Source organism: Entelurus aequoreus, linkage group LG10 (assembly GCF_033978785.1).
Source record: "Entelurus aequoreus isolate RoL-2023_Sb linkage group LG10, RoL_Eaeq_v1.1, whole genome shotgun sequence".
Lineage (NCBI taxonomy): Eukaryota > Metazoa > Chordata > Actinopteri > Syngnathiformes > Syngnathidae > Entelurus > Entelurus aequoreus.
Window position 1 is genome coordinate 53,212,898 of NC_084740.1, and position 11,602 is coordinate 53,224,499.

The 11,602-nt window shown below is 39.0% G+C and overlaps 1 protein-coding gene across 1 annotated transcript in view; it reads right to left on the reverse strand.

Moving 5' to 3' along the window:
- Positions 1-10,979, reverse strand: part of LOC133658785 (semaphorin-3D-like) — a 146,794-nt gene extending 135,815 nt beyond the window's left edge. The window contains exon 1 of the mRNA XM_062061172.1: positions 10,789-10,979. The gene's annotated coding sequence lies outside the window, so the exon portion shown is untranslated. The remainder of the gene's footprint in view (positions 1-10,788) is intronic.
- Between the last annotated feature and the right edge of the window lie 623 nt (positions 10,980-11,602).

An 11,602-nucleotide genomic window follows, 5' to 3' on the forward strand; every position in this document is an offset into this window, starting at 1 on the left:
CAAGTGTGACTTTCATCCCGCCTTCGGATTGGCTAAATCTGGCCTGACTGTTGGAATTTGTGAATCATTTTTTCAGAATCTACAGGTGTATCCGGAACAATTCTTTCCACAGGATCAGGTCCAGTCCCAGACTGACTGTCTGGCTGCAAGCAATTGGCACCTTTTCACTGCAGGCTGTGCAAACTTCACAAGTGTGTTACATGTGGCCTGGCCCAGTTCCTCTAGTCTGCACCATGACGCTCAGACCATAGGGCCTGACCTGGGACCTCAACTTGTCCCTAGAAATGTGCTGTCTGCCAGACAAAATATTGATATTGCCATGTTCGGGAATCATGACGGATCAGTCCGGAATCCCCAAAGAAGATCCCATTCTTCTAATGCACTGCAAAAAGTCAGTGTTCAAAAACAAGGAAAAAAAAATACAAAAATGAGGGGTATTTTATTTGAACTAAGCAAAATTATCTGCCAATAGAACAAGACAATTTGGCTTGTCAAGACTTTCCAAAACAAGTAAAATTAGCTAACCTGAATGAACCCAAAAATAGCTTAAAATAAGTATATTCCCACTAATAACAAGTGCACTTTTCTTGGTAGGAAAAAAAAATAGACCTTTTTGCTCAATATGTTGAAAAACATTCTTAAATGAAGTAAATGCTAGTGCCATTATCTTGACATAATGATATGCGCTCATTTCTTAAAACCAGCAAACTTATATTAAAAACTAGGGGTGTAACGGTACACAAAAATTTTGGTTCGGTACGTACCTCGGTTTCGATGTCAAGGTTCAGTTCATTTTCGGTTTCAGTGAAAAACAACAAAATAAACATTTTTGGGTTATTTATTTACCAAATTTGCAAAATCTTCCACCAAAAATATTGTTCTTAGTGTAATATTTGATGTGAAGTAATGGGAACCTTGGATAGGTCAATAATTCATAATAACATTGATTTTGATTCAATATTATGTTTTGAGCAATGACAGTTTGAAAGAAAAACAGCTTTGTTTTATTAGTCAACATTGCAACTTTTTCTAAATTACATTTAACCTTTTAAGCTTTTTTATTTTACTTTTGTTATGTTTTTGTTTATTTTAATAATATTTTTAGAATGTGCCGTGGGCCTTTAAAACATTAGCTGTGGGCCGCAAATGGCCTCCGGGGCCCACTTTTGACACCCCTGCTATAGATAATACAAAATTAAATGTGATAAATCTATGGATAAAAAGCAGAGCCTGGCGACGCGTGCGCGTTTATCATAACTCTCTCACTCTCTCTGTCTCTGCCCCTCCCTCACAAATGCTGCTGCGCGCACAATTAGTTTTGTTTTTAACCCCTTCTTAACCCTGGACGTACATTGAAAATACACGCAACCCTAACTCAAAATGTCGGACATTTGAGGCATTTAAGAAACTCCGCCCTGACAAAAGAGGACATGTCCGGTGAAAAAAGGACGTATGGTCAGTCTATCCTAGCCCGTTAGCTGCTAGCATGCCGTGTGTTGTGCCTCGGTGTGCATTGTTTACACAACGTCCGTTACGCTACTTAATATCTCCTAGCCGCTCAGGCAAATCATATTGTCTAAACATGCATTTTTCCATCGACAACATGACATCATCGCGCCAAGTGCGTGCTCTTTCGGTCAATTAGTGCGCATATATACAGCCCGGCCATCGGACAACATTTTTTTAATCGTAATTTTGAGGAATTTACATGAATGTGCATGAACTATTTCTGTTCAAAATTGTTAGAAATTTTAAATGTTTAAATATTAACTGTCAGTTTACTGTACTGTGCCAACTGTACTACTATATGAGTACGTGTTTTCTATTGTTTCATTGAAAATAAAACAGCAAAGTCCATTTGGCTGTCATCTGTTTTAATTATGAGACACAATTGTGTCAAAGTCATGATTTTTTTATTTCATGCTTGAAATAAGAAATGATTACTTTGAAAAAGTAGTTTTATACATGTGAGTGTTGATGACACAGCTTTGCAACAGTTGATATTCTAGTTTCAAGCATGTTTTACTCAATATAGGTCATCAAATCTCAGCAACAAGCTGTAATATCTTACTGAGATCACTTAGGACCAAAACACTTAAAACAAGTAAAACAATCTAACATAAAATCTGCTTAGTGAGAAGAATTATCTTATCAGACAGAAAATAAGCAAATACCACCCTTATTTGACATATTTAAAGGCCTACTGAAATTAAATTTTCTTATTTAAACGGGGATAGCAGATGTGTCATTTCGCGATATTGCCATATTTTTGCTGAAAGGATTTAGTAGAGAACATCGATGATAAAGTTCGCAACTTTTGGTCGCTGATAATAAAAAGCCTTGCCCCTACCGGAAGTAGCGTGACGTCACAGGTTGAAGGGCTCCTCACATTTGCACATTGTTTACACCAGCAGCGAGAGCGATTCGGACCGAGAAAGCGACGACTACCCCATTAATTTGAGCGAGGATGAAAGATTTGTGGATGAGGAACGTGAGAGTGAAGGACTAGAATGCAATGCAGGACGTATCTTTTTTCGCTCTGACCGTAACTTAGGTACAGGGGTTCATTGGATTCCACACTTTCTCCTTTTTCTATTGTGGATCACGGATTTGTATTTTTAACCACCTCGGATACTATATCCTCTTGAAAATGAGAGTCGAGAACGCGAAATGGACATTCACAGTGACTTTTATCTCCACGACAATACATCGGTGAAGCACTTTAGCTACTGAGCTAACGTGATAGCATCGGGCTCAAATGCAGATAGAAACAAAATAAATAAACCCCTGACTGGAAGGATAGACAGAAGATCAACAATACTATTAAACCGTGGACATGTAAATACACGGTTAATCATTTCCAGCTTGGCGAAGCTTAAAAATGCTGTTGCTAACGACACCATTGAAGCTAACTTAGCAACGGGACCTCACAGAGCTATGAGAAAAACATTAGCGCTCCACCTACGCCAGCCAGCACTCATCTGGTCATCAACACCCGTGCTCACCTGCGTTCCAGCGATCGACAGAAGGACGAAGGATTTCACCCGATCATCCGTGCGGTCGGCGGCTAGCGTCGGCTAGCGCGTCTGCTATCCAAGTCAAAGTCCTCCTGGTTGTGTTGCTGCAGCCAGCCGCTAATACACCGATCCCACCTACAACTTTCTTCTTTGCAGTCTCCATTGTTCATTAAACAAATTGCAAAAGATTCACCAACACAGATGTCCAGAATACTGTGGAATTTGGAGATGAAAACAGAGCTTTTTTGTATTGGATTCAATGGTGTACCAATACTTCCGTTTATTTAGTGACGTCACGCGCATACGTCATCATACATAGACGTTTTCAACCGGAAGTTTAGCGGGAAATTTAAAATTGCACTTTATAAGTTAACCCGGCCGTATTGGCATGTGTTGCAATGTTAAGATTTCATCATTGATATATAAACTATCAGACTGCGTGGTCGGTAGTAGTGGCTTTCAGTAGGCCTTTAATCTTACTTAGATTTCAGTTTTTGCAGTGTAGAAAGTGGATTGTCATCCACAAAGCATGTTGTTACCCTTCAACGCCTCCTCGTTTAGACTACACAGCCCTCTTTTTCCCAGGGACGACCTCAGTGATGTAATTATTGGAGTCGCCTTTCTCCGACAATGGCTTTCGCTCTTCACTCCCAAAGAAAAAACGCTCAAACGCAGCGAGAGAAATCCACTTTCTGAACTTAAAGTGAAGAGGCTTTTTAGTCAAAAGCCCTAAAACTCTATTATTTTGTTCTACTGCACGGTAAGCAGCGTAAATATTACACACCTGCACGCAGCTGGCAAAGTCCAATGTTTGACGTGCGGTTACATTAGGCGATGTATTTTTAGAAGGTGCAGGGGAAAATGTTTGTTAATAGGGAAGTCAGACACTAGGCAGTCCCCACTTATAAAAATAAAAACTCACTGACTTCTGGTGTGACCATCTGTATTTCTATAAACAACCACACTTGTAAAATGTTTCTATGACGCACCAGGCGGTCAATATATGGCAATAAACACAAAACAGTCAGAAATAAGACAAAAAAAATTCCTTAAACTCTTGGAATCTTCCAAATGTGGTGAGTGTTCTAAGTCTCGGGTTCCAGAAAGAGTTTCTTGCAGTCTTTAAAGTAAGTCATATACAAACCCCGTTTCCATATGAGTTGGGAAATTGTGTTAGATGTAAATATAAACGGAATACAATGATTTGCAAATCCTTTTCAACCCATATTCAGTTGAATGCACTACAAAGACAACATATTTGATGTTCAAACTCGTAAACTTTTTTTTTTTTTTTTGCAAATAATAATTAACTTAGAATTTCATGGCTGCAACACGTGCCAAAGTAGTTGGGAAAGGGCATGTTCACCACTGTGTTACATGGCCTTTCCTTTTAACAACACTCAGTAAACGTTTGGGAACTGAGGAGACACATTTTTGAAGCTTCTCAGGTGGAATTCTTTCCCATTCTTGCTTGATGTACAGCTTAAGTTGTTCAACAGTCCGGGGGTCTCCCTTGTGCTATTTTAGGCTTCATAATGCGCCACACATTTTCAATGGGAGACAGGTCTGGACTACAGGCAGGCCAGTCTAGTACCCGCACTCTTTTACTACGAAGCCACGTTGATGTAACACGTGGCTTGGCATTGTCTTGCTGAAATAAGCAGGGGCGTCCATGGTAACGTTGCTTGGATGGCAAAATATGTTGCTCCAAAACCTGTATGTACCTTTCAGCATTAATGGCGCCTTCACAGATGTGTAAGTTACCCATGTCTTGGGCACTAATACACCCCCATACCATCACACATGCTGGCTTTTCCACTTTGCGCCTATAACAATCCGGATGGTTCTTTTCCTCTTTCGTCCGGAGGACACGACATCCACAGTTTCCAAAAACAATTTGAAATGTGGACTCGTCAGACCACAGAACACTTTTCCACTTTGTATCAGTCCGTCTTAGATGAGCTCAGGCCCAGCGAAGCAGACTGCGTTTCTGGGTGTTGTTGATAAACGGTTTTCGCCTTGCATAGGAGAGTTTTAACTTGCACTTAGAGATGTAGCGACCAACTGTAGTTACTGACAGTGGGTTTCTGAAGTGTTCCTGAGCCCATGTGGTGATATCCTTTACACACTGATGTCGCTTGTTGATGCAGTACAGCCTGAGGGATGGAAGGTCACGGGCTTAGCTTCTTACGTGCAGTGATTTCTCCAGATTCTCTGAACCCTTTGATGATATTACGGAGCGTAGATGGTGAAATCCCTAAATTCCTTGCAATAGCTGGTTGAGAAAGGTTTTTCTTAAACTGTTCAACAATTTGCTCACGCATTTTTTGACAAAGTGGTGACCCTCGCCCCATCCTTGTTTGTGAATGACTGAGCATTTCATGGAATCTACTTTTATACCCAATCATGGCACCCACCTGTTCCCAATTTGCCTGTTCACCTGTGGGATGTTCCAAATAAGTGTTTGATGAGCATTCCTCAACTTTATCAGTATTTATTGCCACCTTTCCCAACTTCTTTGTCACGTGTTGCTGGCATCAAATTCTAAAGTTAATGATTATTGGCAAAAACTTTTTTTTTTTATGAGTTTGAACATCAAATATGTAACTGAATATGGGTTGAAAATTATTTGCAAATCATCGTATTCCGTTTATATTTACATGTAACACAATTTCCCAACTCATATGGAAACGGGGTTTGTATATTCTATAATAGACTGACCATACATCCTCTTTTCACCGGACATGTCCTCTTTTGTCAGGGCGGAGTTTCTTAAATGCCTCAAATGTCCGGCATTTTGAGTTAGGGTTGCGTGTATTTTCAATGTACGTCCAGGGTTAAGAAGGGGTTAAAAACAAAACAAATTGTGTGCGCAGCAGCATTGGTGAGGGAGGGGCAGAGACAGAGACAGAGATAGAGTTATGATAAACGCGCATGCGTCGCCAGGCTCTGCTTTTTATCCATAGATTTATCACATTTAATTTTGTATTATCTATAGCAGGGGTGTCAAAAGTGTGCCCCGGAGGCCATTTGCGGCCCACAGCGAATGTTTTAAAGGCCCACGGCACATTCTAAAAATACTATTCAAATAAACAAAAACATAACAAAAGTGAAATAAAGAAGCTTAAAGGCCTACTGAAAGCCACTACTACCGACCACGCAGTCTGATAGTTTATATATCAATGATGAAATCTTAACATTATAACACATGCCAATACGGCCGGGTTAACTTATAAAGTGACATTTTAAATTTGCCGCTAAACTTCCGGTTCGAAACGCCTCTGATGATGCCGTATGCGCGTGACGTAACCCGGGGAACACGGGTATGCCTTCCACATTGAAGCCAATACGAAAAAGCTCTGTTTTCATTTCATAATTCCACAGTATTCTGGACATCTGTGTTCGTGAATCTGTTGCAATCATGTTCATTGCATTATGGAGAAGGAAGCTGAGCAAGCAAAGAAGAAAGTTGTCGGTGCGAAATGGACGTATTTTTCGAACGTAGTCAGCAACAACAGTACACAGCCGGCGCTTCTTTGTTTACATTCCCGGAAGATGCAGTCAAGATGGAAGAACTCTGATAACAGAGACTCTAACCAGGAGGACTTTTGACTTCGATACACAGACGCCTGTAGAGAACTGGGACAACACAGACTCTCACCAGGATTACTTTGATTTGGATGACAAAGACGCAGACGTGCTACTGTGAGTATGCAGCTTTGGCTTCTAAACATTTGATCGCTTGACCGTATGTGCGCAACTTTTTTTGGCGTATGTACGTAACTTTTTTAAAATATATAAGCTTTATGAACCTTGGGTTAGGTGAACGGTCTTTTGGGCTGAGTGATTGTGTGTGTTGATCAGGTGTTTGAATTGTATTGGCGTGTTCTATGGAGCTAGGAGCTAGCATAGGAGCTAGCATAACAAACACGCAGGTGTTTTTATGCAGGATTAATTTGTGGCATATTAAATATAAGCCTGGTTGTGTTGTGGCTAATAGAGTATATATATGTCTTGTGTTTATTTTCTGTTGTAGTCATTCCCAGCTGAATATCAGGTACCGTGAGTATGCAGCCTTGGCTGCTAAACATTTGATAGCTTGACCGTATGTGCGCGTCACGTACGTAACTTTTTAAAAATATATAAGCTTTATGAACCTTGGGTTAGGTGAACGGTCTTTTGGGCTGAGTGATTGTGTGTGTTGATCAGGTGTTTGAATTGTATTGGTGTGTTCTATGGAGCTAGGAGCTAGCAGAGGAGCTAGGAGCTAGCATAACAAACACGCAGGTGTTTTTATGCAGGATTAATTTGTGGCATATTAAATATAAGCCTGGTTGTGTTGTGGCTAATAGAGTATATATATGTCTTGTGTTTATTTACTGTTGTAGTCATTCCCAGCTGAATATCAGGTCACCCCCGGCTCTCACAGCATCTTCCCTATCTGAATAGCTTCAACTCCCCACTAGTCCTTCACTTGCACTTTACTCATCCACAAATCTTTCATCCTCGCTCAAATTAATGGGGAAATTGTCGCTTTCTCGGTCCGAATCTCTCTCACTTCCTGCGGCCATCATTGTAAACAATAGGGAACTTTGCGTATATGTTCAACTGACTACGTCATGCTACTTCCGGTAGGGGCAAGCCTTTTTTTATCAGATACCAAAAGTTGCAATCTTTATCGTCGTTGTTCTATACTAAATCCTTTCAGCAAAAATATGGCAATATCGCGAAATGATCAAGTATGACACATAGAATAGATCTGCTATCCCCGTTTAAATAAAAACAATTCATTTCAGTAGGCCTTTAAAGGTGAAATGTAATTTAGAAAAAGTTGCAATGTTGACTAATAAAACAAAGCGTTTTTTTTTCTTTCAAACTGTCATTGCTCAAAACATAATATTGAAACAAAATCAATGTTATTATGAATTATTGACCTATCCAAGGTTCTGATTACTTCACATCAAATTTTTCACTAAGAAAAATATTTTTGGTGGGAGATTTTGCATATTTTGTGTGTTTGCCATCAAAAAAACATAGTTTTGTTTGACAAATAAGGGCGGAAAACAAACAAAAAAACATTTTAAAAAATAAAACATTTTGAAATGAGGAATAGATGTGAAGTCAATGTAGACTCCAGAGATCAAAGCGTAAAATATAAAATGTATGTATGCCCTGGCACACAATTATCATCATTTCATGACCCAAGCAAAATCATTTTTACACTTTTATACTCAAATAAATACACCTACAACTTATTAAATACAATTATTATTATTCTTTTTTTTTATGAATTAAGTAACGTTTATGACAACCTTTTTCCAAAACACAATATAAAATGTGAAATATAACAGGATAATGCATACGTTTATCATTTGTTTTCAAAACGCTTACAAAAAAGTGGGACCGGACCCCAAAAATTTACTGTGGGACCCCATTTTTATGACTTGATGGGGTCCCTGGGACCCCATTTTGAAAATTCCTAGCACCAACTCTTTTGCATATGTATCCACGTTTACGGATATATATTATATTGTCTTTATATTCTAGCCAGTTAATCCATTTTGGAGGGGAATTGAGGGGATTTTTATGATGCGTTCAGGATTTTATGCCATTTTTGTCCAAGAAAAGCATGTTTTTTTAATGCGATATTCGTGCATGCACATTATTATCGTAACCACATCCACTTCGTATTCTTTATAGTGTTACCATATCGGAGTTATTGTGTAGAAATATGGGGAAATAATAACAAATGTGTTACAAAAAAGATACCTTGTGGCGTACCTCAGGGATCAATAGCAAAATTGTTTAATCTTTATATAAATGACATTTTTAAAGTTACAAAGGACTTAAAGTTAGGATTATTTGCAGATGATACAACTGTGTTTTGTTCAGGATACAACACACAGAAGATAATACAAATAATAACAGAAGTAATGAACACCTTAAAAAGATGGTTTGAATCTCAGTAAAACTAAAATAATGTTATTTGGTAACAGTAGAAGGGAAAGTCAAACACAATTACAAATAGACGGATTCGACATTGAAAGGGTAGAATAAAACACATTTTTGGGTGTAATAATAGATGATAAAATAAACTTGAAACCTCATGTAAAAAAATATACAACATAAAGTAGAAAGAAAAATATCAATAATGAATAAAGCAAAATATGTTCTGGACCAAAAATCACTTCATATTCTCTACTGCTCGCTAGTGTTACATATCTGAGTTATTGCGTAGAAATATGGGAAACAACTACAAACTTACCGTGTTACAAAAAAGATCAGTTATAATAATACATAATGTTGGATATAGAGAACATACAAACACTTTATTTATTGAATCACAAATATTGGTGCATTTGCAAACATCTAAAATGATGTACAAAGCAAACTATACCCTGCTAGCCAAGAACATACAACAATTATTAAAGGAAAATATAATTTAAACAATTTGTACACTTAAAATCTTTAATATATCAGTGTGTGGAATTAAATGATGGAATGGATTAAGCAAATAAATCAAACAAAGCAGCAATATGATTCACTTTAAGAGACTACAAGTGTTCACAAAGTACTCAATAATTATGATGAACATTCACCCAAAAAGGGACAAGTGGTAGAAAATGGATGGATGAATCTTGAACCCTTTTTTTTTAGATAGTTATTCATGTATTTAATATGTGTTTACTTACTATGATATATGCATTATTATGTATGTATTCACTGTTCTGTTACAGAGAACAAGGAATTGGGTTCAAATTGCTATGGTATGAAAAGGGGTAGGATTAAATAAACTCAGCTTCTTCCTACTCCTTTTCAGACATGCTGTAATGAAACAACTGGAAATATGTGATGCATTACATGTTATTGTATGCATGATCCAAATAAACTGAACTCACCAACAAGGTTTTTATTACAAGTACTTTGTTGGCTGATTCAAAGAAACCATGCATCTATTCTGACTATTTGGTACTTTATGGTACTCTGGCGGTATCTAATGATTGAGGGGTCAAATTACACCTCTAAAAAGGATTTGCACGTTTTTGCAAAGGGAAATGCTCGTAGTCATTAGTTTTTCATGGAAAAAAGCATTATGAAATAACATGGCTATAGGATATTGAAAATGGCCACTATAAAAGGGAGTCAATGGGGGACTAAAGGGTCCCGGGGAACTCCAATGTATACCCCGTGCTAGAAATAACTCCGCAAAGCACAGTCAATGCACATTTTGAGGTTAATTCCATCCATCCATCCATTTTCTACCGCATGTTCCCTGCGGGGTCATTCGCAATATAATGAGCATTCTGTTGCGTGACCTTCAAAGGCAATGGAAATCGATCAATCAATCAGTCAATGTTTATTTATATAGCCCTAAATCACAAGTGTCTCAAAGGGCTGCACAAGACCTGCACGGGTCCCAGGTCGCCCAGGGTCTCCCCAGGGGTTAAAACTAAATGCTCCAAAACTCTGCAATGTGATCCTTTAAAGGCGGCTTTCCAAAATGTTTAGCCTAAACTAAACAAAAAAATGTCATCCATTCCGGGGCCCCAATTTGCTTACAAATTAAGAACACATAAACAAATGACAAAGAACTCCACATAATACCAACAAACATCTGCCAAAAATAACATGCTTATTTAATGGTAAATGCAATTTTAAGCTTAACCGGTGACCCGCTTTGGGGTCACAGGAGCGCTAATTACCACCAGAATGCACCTTTGTACGTACGATACGTGCAATTTACAATGACGTCATTCACTTGAGATCTTACCTGCACGCTCAACTTTGCTCTCAAACGCACCGCATGCCCGCCGTGCACTTGAACGCCTCTCTGGTAAGAACAAACTCCTGCCCGACTCTAACAGAACCCAGCCGAGGGTCCGCAGTGAGGACTACTTTCCCCCTGAACGTGTGTCCACTCCCCTCCAAGCCAGCGCCGGTGAACTCTCAGTGCACTCCCAATGCGTGTGCGTGCTTGTCTCAATGTATGCGAGCGTTGCACCGCGGGCTCGGCCCTGGAGGGGACAGACCGCTACGTCTAATTGGGCCCCACGTTCAGTGGGAGGGGCCCTCGGCTTCTATGTGGCCATAGATGGAATGGTAGATACTGTAGATGTGGAGCAGAGCTGGGCAAATATTTTGACTCTGGGGGCCACTTTGAGAGAAAAAATGTGTCTGGGGGGCCAATATAAATGATATATACACCAGTGACGTGCAGTCACTGGAGGCAGGCCTCACGTGCCATCATGGAAAGAAAAAAAATGTAAAAAGAAAAAAATAATAATTAAATTGTTAAATGTATCCAGTGATTATACTATAACGCTATTTTCCATTTAACTTCACCAGTTTTAGATTATTTTTATTGAAAATCGCTGAATTTTCACATTTGCCGTTCAAATACTGAGAAGAGACTTGCGGTGATCAGCAGCCAGTTGAGGCACGTCACTCAGTTGAGCCTCAACATGGATTGCGGACTCGGCTAACCGCTGGCCTGCTGTGCAGTGAGACCGTATTGCTACATGAATTATATTATACATTTCCATAGTTTAGTTAGCTGAGGTATATAATGTACAGTGTATTTTGTC